Source organism: Lucilia cuprina, chromosome 5, assembly GCF_022045245.1.
Source record: "Lucilia cuprina isolate Lc7/37 chromosome 5, ASM2204524v1, whole genome shotgun sequence".
Taxonomy (NCBI): Eukaryota; Metazoa; Arthropoda; class Insecta; order Diptera; family Calliphoridae; genus Lucilia; species Lucilia cuprina.
The window spans coordinates 56898598-56910650 of NC_060953.1; positions in this window are offsets into that span (position 1 = coordinate 56898598).

The following is a 12053-nucleotide window of genomic DNA, read 5'->3' on the forward strand; positions in this document are numbered from 1 at the left end:
GCACGTTTTTTTTATTCTTTTTTTGTCAATAAAAATTTAAAAAAAAAAACTAAAATAGTTTCTTTACCAATTTCACAATTGTAAACAGCACCAATTGCTCACTTTATTTTGAAAAAAAAAATTATTTTATTTTAAACTTGTCCGAAACAATTTTCCCGTCTTTTTTATTCTCGTTACTTTTATTATTTATGTTTTACAACAATAAACTACTATTATTCTCAAATATTTTTTACTTTGAAAGATAAAAAAATTTTAGTAGATATTTTTTTTTCACAAATAATTATTTTTTGGTTAAAAATTTTCAACGTTTTTAACGCACAACTAGAAACAGAGACAAATATGTGTTGCAATCTCAACGACAGTAGAACGACTCAATTTTATTTTAACAACGAGGGTTTTTAGCTGCTGCTACTGCTGCTTGTGACTACTGCTGCTGCTGCTACTAAATTCTGCTACTTAGCTGCACTAGTTCGTAAGTTGGCCCCCCACATGAAAAACTAAAAAGACAACAAACACATCACAAACACGTATGTTTTACAAAAAAAATATATATAAAAAAAAAAAAAACCGTATGTATTCTAACAACAAAATATGGCTGGGAGAGAGCGAGAGTTGAGGAAAATCTTTAAAGAGATTTTTCCTTTTAGTTCATTCTAGTTTAAAATAATTCTCTAGAGAGAGAAAACACATTTTTATGACAACATGTAACTTACTCTCTATTACATGACAAAATAGCAGCAAACACAAAATTAAGAAAAAACGTGGAAAATTGTTTAGTACTTGAGGTTATTGTGTTGTTGTAGTACATTTTTACATAATTTTTTTAGTTTTTTTTTAGAATAGAAAAAACTCAAAAAAAAAAACACATGGATTTATTTTGTGACATTTTACCGTCAGTCAGACTGAATCTCTGTATAAGAGTAGCGACAGCGAGAGAGAGAGAGTGAAAATTTGACGAGTTGTTGGTTTTTGACAGGAAATAGTGTAGAATTATTTTGTCATATGTAAATCGTATGGGTGGGTAAATTGTAAAGAAAAAGTCTAGACTATAACTAGTGCAAACTATGAAATAAACTATAAACAATTTTATTGACTATATGATATTCTGGACTATAGCCTAACCTATAGTCCAGGTTATATACTCACCCTTAGTCCAGACTACAGACTAAACTTTATACTAGACTATAAAGTCTATAGACGAGACAATAACTACAGTATAGACTAGACTAAATACTAGACTATAGACTAGACAAGATTATAGACTAGACTATAGACTAGACTATAGACTAGACTATAGACTAGACTATAGACTAGATTATAGACTATTCTATAGACTAGAATATAGACTATAGACTAGAATATAGACTATAGACTAGACTATAGACTAGAATATAGACTATAGACTAGACTATAGACTAGAATATAGACTATAGACTAGAATATAGACTAAAGACTAGACTATAGACTAGACTATAGACTAGACTATAGACTAGACTATAGACTAGACTATAGACTAGACTATAGACTAGACTATAGACTAGACTATAGACTAGACTATAGACTAGACTATAGACTAGATTATAGACTAGACAATTGACCCTAATATAGACTATTGACTAATATAGACTCTTGAATAAATACAGACTCGACTATAGTCCAGACTATATACTAGATTATAGTAAGGCTAATAATACGTTTATTACAGAATAAAAACATATCCATTCACAAAAAAATGTCCCCAAACCTCTAAGCAAACCACTGAAGAAAGAAATCCACCCTGTTAAAAATGAATTTATCTTGAGTTATCGAATACCGCTACCGAAACATCCATATAAAAGTGATATATTGTTTATTTGTGTTGTTGTTGTTTTTTGATAACTTAATGTCTATGTAATACATTTTAATTGTAATTACACAGTTTATAAGAGTTTAATGATAAAAAAACGAAACAAACAACAAAAAATAAAGTTATCAACCCAGAACAGTAGTTAGTGGAAGTATGCATGTGTGTAGTAAGTACCTAACTACGGGAGATAATCAACAAAAAAAGCAAAAACAGCAAAATAGTTCCAATGAGAATAAATGTCTGTCTATCGGTCGTCGGTGTCTATCAGCCAGTAGGTTTATTTGCTGTTTTTTTTTTTTTGCCTGTTTTCCAACAAGAGTTTGTGTGCAACCTTTTGGTAAAATTGTGCAATGAGCCATAACGAATTAATTGGTTTTTGAGTAGAAAAAAATGAAATAATATAAACAAAAACGAACTAAACTATTTTTATTCAATATCATACAACACGACAAACACAAAGACAAAATCTATAGTATTTTTATATTTTTTTAATTTTTAATGTTTGTTGGTCTGGAACAAGACAGACAAACAGTCAGACTGAAGGAAGGACAGACTAATGTAATCAACACAACGCACTTATATTATAAATATATTATACATTTTGTTGAACATGTTAGTTGTTGTTGTTTATTGTTGGTATATATTATTGTTAGTGTGACAGCTATTCATCCAAGTCAATTCACAGTTGCTGCTACTGCTGCTGGTATGTCACAAACCTCAAACATTAATCTGTCTGTGTATGGCTGAGTGTTCATTCATTCCTCACCTTCTCCTGTTGCTACCATTTGCTTCTTTCTATTGTTGAGGATTGTATAAATTTTGGTAAATATCTACTACGATTTTTATAAATGATTTATTTTTTATATTAAATCAATCAACCAATATTTTATATCTCTCCGATATTTATACATAACAGGGTGTGCAGAGTATTTGTGGAAAACAGAATGGAAATTCTAAGTCTCTCGAGTATAATTTTACTAAGACATGATCCATTTAAGTAATTCAAAAACTTCTTCCTTGTAAACACTATTAGAGTACATGATGCAATAATGTTTACAGGTCTGCATTTACATGTGATCGTTACTTTAGGATGTACCGCCGATGAAATATGAGTGATCACAAATTTTTATTATTTTCTCATTTAGATGATTTTTAGTGTGAAATATGAGTTATCACAGATTTTCATTATTTTCTCATTTAGAGCGTTATTTAAGGATCTACAGCCGATTTTAGATATTTCATATAAAAATCGATTTTTGTGGAAAATATGAATGATCACAGATTTTTACTATTTTCCAATTTAGAGCGTTATTTAAGGATCTACAGCCGATTTCAGATATTTCATATAAAAACTGATTTTTGGTGGAAAGTATGAATAAAAATATGAAATAGATATTTCATATAAAAATCGATTTTTGACGGAAAATAGGAGTGATCACAGATTTTCACTATTTTCTCGATTGGAGTGTTATTTAAGGATCTACAGCCAATTTAAGATATTTCATATAAAAATCGATTTTTGGTGGGAAATATGAGTGATCACAGATTTTCACTATTTTCTCGATTGGAGCGTTATTTAAGGATCTACAGCAAATTTTAGATATTTCATAAAAAAATGGATTTTTGGTGAAAAATATGAGTGATCACAGATTTTTATTGTTTTCTCTATTGGAGCGTTATTTAAGGATCTACAGCCGATTTTAAATATTTCATATAAAAATCGATTTTTGGTGGGAAATATGAGCGATCACAGATTTTCACTATTTTCTCAGTTAGAGCGTTTTTTAAGGGTCTACAACCGATTTAAGATATTTCAGATATTTTGATGACAATATGTCACTGTTTCTTCACTTTACAGCTAAATTTTGGAATTACTAGATCTGTCAAAATGAATTCTCAAAACTTGAAAAAACCATTTTAATTAAAACTGGTAAATACCAAAAAACGTTTAAATTATTCATACGGTTGCCACCTTTCTACTCGTTACGCTTAAATTGTTACTGCGGCTGCTGCTATTAGTGATGAGTAGGTGTGTTTGTGTGTGTGTTAGTAAAAGTTTTGAGTAAAAGAAAACTACACACAAAAAAAAACAAAAACCCCAGAACCAAAAAAATCATCAAGTTGATGAAGTATTAATTTTTAGTTGTTGTTTTTTTCCCCAGTAGTTATTGGTTCATTTTTCATTTTCCATAAAACACTTTTTGTGTTGTACTTTTTCAGAAAGTTTCAGAGTGCGGATGAGTGCTGTGTTTTAATCCGAAAAACGACAACAACAACAACAACCGACTTTATTACTTATACCAAAGTATAATGCTGTATATTACGGATATCCGAAAAAAAATCTACTTTTTAACATAAGCTGTGGTAATGATGATGATGATGAGGAGGAGGAGAAGGTGCAGAATAAGGTAAAGGGGTGGTTAATAAATAATTGAATGGATGGTTGACTTGACTTGATTTAACTGGATGAAGAGGTGATGTACATATAGAGCAGAATTAAACTACTAAAGATGAGCACAAACAAAGACGTTGTTGAGGAGCTCATCATCATGAATAGAGTGAGTGAAGAGAACACATACAGCAACAACAACACAAATAGAAATACAAAAAAAAAAACTGAATAAATAAAATAAAGAGCAATGAGTGTATAAAGTTCTTTACCTATTTAACATTAACGTTTGATTTTCTGTTAATTGGCATATAATCCGCTTATAAGTTTGAACAACAAATTAGGGCATGTTATATATTGGATCAAAAAAGTAGATAGAGATGGAAGTAATATAACAGTTGGTGATGGTGTTTGGTATTTCTGGTTGGTAATGGCTGTGCCACTAAGTAGTCTGTCGCTTTTAACAAATACTCAAATTATAGTATGGTTTTTATCAAAAAAAAAATGTTATGCATGATAGAAGTTATACAAAAACGCATCGATATACAAATATGTATGTGGAACATGTTATGTGTATGAATGAGTATGTTAAAGATAAAATAAATAATCACACATTTTTTTTATAGTTTAGTGTGGAAAAAAAGTCATAGGATAGGTTGATAAATTGAAAGCCATTGGACAATTAAAGCATAAACACTTAAATAGCACAGTTTCTGAATGGATGGGTATAATTTATGGTTTACCCTACCCACTATAGTGGTGTAGGATAAATTTAGTTGGCAATGACTAAACGATGTTTTTAATAAGCGAGAGCTTAAGTTCAAGGAGCATTAGAGCCGTTAAGGAATGACTTTGTCAGGCAGGCACTAACTCTTTTCTATATTCTCCATACAAATAGTGCATAAATTACAAACAAACTCTTAATGATCATTTATCCTTGATGATCATTGATCGTCGAACTCTAATACCTAATTAATGAGAATGAACAAAAGACAAGGAAAGAAGAATGCATACATCCGAGTCTTCTTAACCGTTCTTAATGTAACTCGTTTTGAAAATCGATTTATTGTAAATTAAATTCGTTAGACATTGATCTTTTAAAATGTTTCCTTTACAGTCGCAATACATTAACACCCCCATCGCCAATAGAATTGAAAATTTTCTTCCCTTAAAATTTTCATTTCTCTCGAAGCGAAAATTGCTATCGTGAACTTGTTGTAAAAAAATTCATTCACAATATAGTTAATTTTGTATGGAACAGCTGTTTAATGTTTACAAAATTTTATCAACAAATTTCACAGGAAAATTTTTCACGACAAAAATGTTTGTGAACGAAAAATGTGAAATGATGGCAATAGGTGTGAATAATTCGCTGATACATATGGAGCAGCGAATTATTCACACCTGCTTACAGGCTTTCGCCTATAAGCAGTAAAAAAGAAGGATTTACTGATACTGTGAAAGAAGCCTTAGTTAATTAAAGAAAACCATCATAAGTATCTAAGAATAATGCTTTAGTTGCAGGAAAGGCGATTAAGAACTGAATCCACTCCCAGAACCTTGGATGAATTGAAAGCAGGTCTAACCAGAGCACCACATATTCTGATACTATGTGTGGCCAGTTGCCCACAGGACATTGTCTTGGCTTGTCAGATGGTTGAGGTTCCTTCGAGATCCACGTAGTGGCTGTGGTTTTAACCCAAATCGCGGGAAGAGGGTACTGGGTCAAAAAAGTGATACACGGTGAAACATACGGTATAAATTACAGAGCATGGTTGTGGTTTAATAAAATGTTGTATTTAAGCTGATAATGCCAAGATTTTGTATACAAGGTGGGGTTTTCTTGTGTTTTCTGATCTCTACTCTCTCTCTCTGATTCTATATAGAGTATGGAGTAATTGATATATTTGACGAATGGAGTGATGGTGTAACGATGTGTGATGATCTAGCAAGAAGGGACAGATGGACGTGTTGCAAGGTAGTCACTGCTCTTTCTTTAATTTATTTGCCATTTTCCTACAGGGTTGAGGTCGTTGGAGTTTACTCTAAAACATTCTAATCTTATCACAGTGGGTCTTTGTGACCACTTAAATAAAGTCTTGTCAATTTATATGATCCCTGTTTCGGAATACCAGTAACGTCACTCTAAGTGCTGTTGACGCAACAACAGAGCCATCTAGTAGTGTGGCTGAGCGACATCATTGTTAGATTGAGCTTGCTCATGACACCAGACTTTCCCCAACGAGACTACTCTGGCAAAAGATTAAATAGCTCGAGAACTTGAGGAAAGTTCGTGTACATGTGCAAAAATTGCATCCTGCGTGTAAGATACACAAAGGGTCAGTGGTGAGTTATTCATTATACTCACCTAGTGGTTATAAAAGTATCACTGTGAGATAGGGCTACGCGCCAGGTACTCACGTAAAGCACTTTGACTTCATGTAGAACTGCAGGAACTCTTTCCAACAACAAGTTATTTTAAGAAATGGTGATGTTGATTTGCCTCTAGGGCCGCCTGATTTGACTGCTTTGGACTTGCAAACAAACCAGCAACTCAAACAATATATTCGTCAATAAATTAATGAAATAACGCGTGAATGAGAATGTAATGAAAAATGTGCTCAAAAGGGCTTTTTTTGAGGCTGACAAAGGCTGACATTTATATGATATTGCATTCCATAAATAATTGCATAAATTAAACAAAAAAAGTATTCATTCTCATTCACTTAACATAAAATTATAAATAAACTTAGTAATATTCCTTTCCGGCGGGTGCAAGGTGTTCACTTTCAATGAAATGTTAACCAAACTTTTCTGAGTAAAATTCAATTATTTTTCATACAGGAAGGACATTTAGGGAGCCTAAAAACATTTTAGTGATAAACTTCCAAACTGTGAAAAAACTACAAAAAATATTTAATGCTTAACAAACTTTTATGAATTTTCTATAAATTTAAGAATTTTTCACAGCAACACTTCTACAAAAAGACTCAATAGAAAATGTATATTTTTTTCCAAATAATAAATTTTTAAGGGAGAATCAGCAAATAAAAGCAAAAATATTATAAAAACAAGTATGAAAGTATAGTCAGGCGTGACTGACCATATGATACCCTACACATGTTATGAATATTAAATGTGATTTATTCTTTATATTAATTCATTGTTCCGATACATTTAAGCAATTTATGGATGAAAATCTAATTTTCTGAAAGAGGCTTTATATGGGGGTTAGGGGCAAAAATGGACCAAGTCCATATATTTAAATAATATTTATTTGTGCTGATGAATTCAAGGTCATCAAGGCTTGTATAAAACTTGTTTGTGCCGCTTTTTATCGATATACAGGTATATTTAACATAATTATGAGCTCAGAAGCCCTTTTCGGAGGTTTCCGTTGTATGGGGTCTAGGTGAAATAATGGAGGTTTTTTTATTTATTTTCAATAGGCTTCGACCTTGAGTCAAAATTTTATTCAATTATCTTGAAAATTGCGACCTGCACCTTGCGCACAAGGTTTACATGGACAGCTAGCAGGCCAGACGGACGGACGGACGTAGCTCAGAAAACGATTCTAAGCAGATTGGTATACTTTAAGGTGGGTATAGGACGAAGATTTTTGTATGTTACAAACATCAGCACAAACCCAATATACCCTCCCCACTAGAGTGGTGTAGGTTATAATTATTTCATTTAAAAATACAAACACTATGCAAATATCGAAAATAATATACTCCAACTAAAACACTAATAATATAAGTTTTGCTCTTGTATAAATGTAAATTAAAATTCATTAACAATATGAATGAGTATATAAATAAAATATGTATAAAAATGTAAATAAAATGAAAAAAAAACAAAAATAATATAACAAACCAACAAAAAATAAAGAAAATTAACAACAAAATTGAAATTATAACCAAATATAATAATACAATACAAAAGAAAATAAAATAAAAATATTACACACAAATAATATTCTACAAGCAACGTAATGATGATCATTCACAATGGTTATGATGATGATGGCGATGATGACGATGACTACTACCATGATGATAATTAAATGGTAGTCACTGATGCGTATACTTAACATTAAATTCATCAACAACAAAACTGTTTTATATATATTTGTGTATAAATGTGTAAAGAGAGTGTAGAAGAAACGTAAAACAAATAGAAACAGCAGCACACTCTCCCATACACAAACACACACACACAAAGTAACTCAAAATATACAAACATATTTTGTATATTAACAACTCTCTGGGTAACCCTAAAGTACACAATTAATTTTTTTTTCTTCTTCGTTATTTCGTTTTTTGTTTTGTTATTATTGTTGTTAATGATGATTTTAATGATTATAACGATGAGGTAGAAGTAAAAAAGTTGATGAAACATCATGCAAATCACCCACTCTTATATACAAACTAATAGTGATGATAGATGAGTATAAAGTATAATTTTGTAACAGTTATTCTGTGAGCTCAAGTTTTGTTTAAAAAGTTCAAAAGAAAAAAAATTGTAATTAAAATTTGGTACTAAATTATTTTTGCCAAATAATAAAGTACTTTTTTTATTTTTTACGTTTTTTATCAAAATGTTTTTCTTAATTGCTATAAAATTTATATTTTACTAGCTATATAGACTGTTACCTTTAAATCATTATAAACATTTAGTTAAATTGTACCATTTACCCACCCTACTGCCCCCGGGATGAATTCTTTATGAGTCATGGTTTATTGCAATCCGGGGGTAAATAGGTGCTACCAATACCTGTGGTCTTCCGCGACATAAAAAGAGGTCGAACCAGAGCACCACATAATCTGGTACTACGGGTGGTCAGACTGTCGAGAGATTTAACGTGAGCACCTGCCGTGTCGACCTTATCTCACGGTGGTCTTTTTCATCCACAGGGTAGACTTGAGAACGGTCTACCATCGCCCCTTTGTCTTCAATGAAGACTCAGGTGGCAATTTTTGCACATTGGCTATGACCGGTACCATGCGCAAGTACTTTGCTGGAGTACTCGAGCTATCTAATCTCTTGCCAAAGTAGTCACGTTGTAAGACACCCACACTACTATGGCTCTGTTGATTCGGCAACAGCACCTAGAGACGTAACCGGTGGACCGAAGCACGATCCATCAATAAACCGTAGACATCGTTCTTACTCACAGTGACACGCTGTGGTAAGTCTGATATGAACAGAGCATACTCTTAACATATCTGGACAAGGAAGGAAAATTAATTGGTATCACTTGTATATGATACCTTTCATCCATCATCATTCAACCCAGCACACATCTCATTTATCCGACACATTCATAGAGAAAAACATACGACACACTCATTTAGGTATACGGGTGGATGAGTCCCGCATACCTCTACATTCACTCCGTATCATATACAATTGACTCCAACCCATTTCCAACGCTTAGACCCACAGTCACTCCTCTGTGGGGTATCTGTTAATTTTCGGCAACAGCACCGAACTTATCCCGAAATATTGACCATTATCATGCATCAGTCTTTTAACCGCCACTTACTCTTCCCGCGAATTTGGGTTTAAACCACAGCCACTACGTGGATCCCGAAGGAACCTCAACCAACTGACCAGCCAGGAAATAGTCCTGCGGGCAACTGGCCACCCTTAGTACCAGATTATGCGGTGCTCTGGTCTGACCTCTGGCAATCTATGCAAGGACTAAGCCAAACAGTAGACTGTAACCAATTTTTCAATCCCGGTCAGATTGGAGGTATTGGCCACCTCTATATACCCCGGGATTGCAATAACACCAAGGCGGAGGTCTCGCCAAGGTAACATGCCCCCGGGGGGAACTACGGGTGGTCAGTTGCCCGCAGGACTATGTCATGGCTGGTCAGTTTGTTGAGCTTTCTTCGGGATCCACGTAGTGGCTTTGGGTTAAACCCAAATCGCTGGAAGAGGGTGCTTGGTTAAAGGACTCATACACGTTGAATATGACTTTCACGATACATTTATCGTTCCTAGATGCTGGAGCGGTACGAATTACAGATCATGACTTTGGATTAATAAAATGTTGGATTTAAGCTAATAATGAAAATAGTAGGTATACAAGGTGGAGTTTTCTGATGTTTCCTGATGTCTACTTGTATTCTACAGAGAAAATGGAGGAGTAACTGATGGATTTGAAGGATATACGATTTGTTACAATCTTGCGAAATTTATAGAATCTTGTTCTATTAATTTCCCAGATAAGCGAAAGTATTTAAGTCATATGGGATGTGCCAAACCCCCGACTTAAAAGTCCACCCATTATTCTCTTAATGTTCACATGAAAGTCAAAGTTCTTCTTTAGAAGTTTGAAATCAATTTCGAATATCTTAGTTCGAAATGAAGTGTTTTTCAGTGAAAGGGTTCTACATCGATCAAAAACTAATGGTAGACCAATAGTAGTTGAAAAAGGTGTGAGACTAAACTTCACAAATCCCTTTTTTCAAAAAGTTGTTAACGGGTCTTACAGCCTGCGTCCTATTATGATGGTATATTTCGGCTTCACACAAGTTTGCAAACGAATTCATTATATGTCTATAACTCCCCAACCTGTTTTCGAGATCTCATTATGACTTGGCAGCTTTCTGTTCCCAAACAAATATAAAACATTTCATGGTTATTCCACCTTTCATGTTGAATCGTCAGTATGAACTTTACGTATGATTTCATTCGCTTCAGGTTTGATTGTCATCATTGCCATCTTAATAACAATACATGGATTCACTTATACAAATATGTTAACTTCCTGAACAACCCTTATCACGGAGTGATTGCAATTCAGTACCTATTAAGCCTGCCGATACTTTAAACTTGTTGTGTCAAATGTATCCCCCATCTTTTTTGAAATGAATTGACCTTGGTTCGAATCAGTGAACCGTATCATGTAAAGTTTCGAACTTATGAGCTCACTTCGAAGTGAGAAAAGAATATGTTGGTGAAATGAGTGATACACGGTGAAATCTATATTTTCGCATAACTTCAGTGCCGTTGCTGAAAAAGTGGTACAAGAATTGGAAATGGGTTGGTTTTAAATGATGCAGGGCTGTTTCATTGATTCATCGGACCTCCTCACATCACAGTTCGTTGTCTATGAGTGTCTTTGTCTTATTCGATGGATTCATATTTCGATCTAAAGATTAATATTACAAGTGGAATCCAACGGGATTTGGGCATTATGAAATGAGGACACAAAGTGCTTTGACTTATGTAAATGTATTACAGAAAAAGCATTCTACAGTTAAAAAAAATAGTGGAACGCGACAAAGTCTGGACTATATCACAAACTAGCGTGCGGTAAAGATGCCTAGTGATTATCTGGCTCGATTTAAGCTCATAAAAGATATGATGCTTTTGTTCTCAATAAATACGGAGCTATACCTTGGTACAATAGATATTCCGCGTGATGAGTTTGCAGAGTGGCTTTACGAATAATTTCTAGCGTATCGGGTCGTGTAATGAATCCATTCGATACAAAAATTAATTCTCTTAATTCCATCCAAGCAACATTATAGACGTGTCCCTAGTCTTCTATTTACAAGCAATTTCCCGCAAAGTAAAAAGGTTATTAATTAAATCTTACTTATGCTATGTACACACGGTTGTTAGATCTTACAACTTTGGCAGTAAAATGTGCTGAAAATGTTTTATAATACTGTCAACTTACTTTGTCTTGCAACATTTTAGGTAATGATTTTTCTCACAACGTTGCAAAAGAAAATTTGTAAGTTCAGACAAGCATTAAACATTTTTTGAACATTTTACTGACAACATTGTAAGATCTGA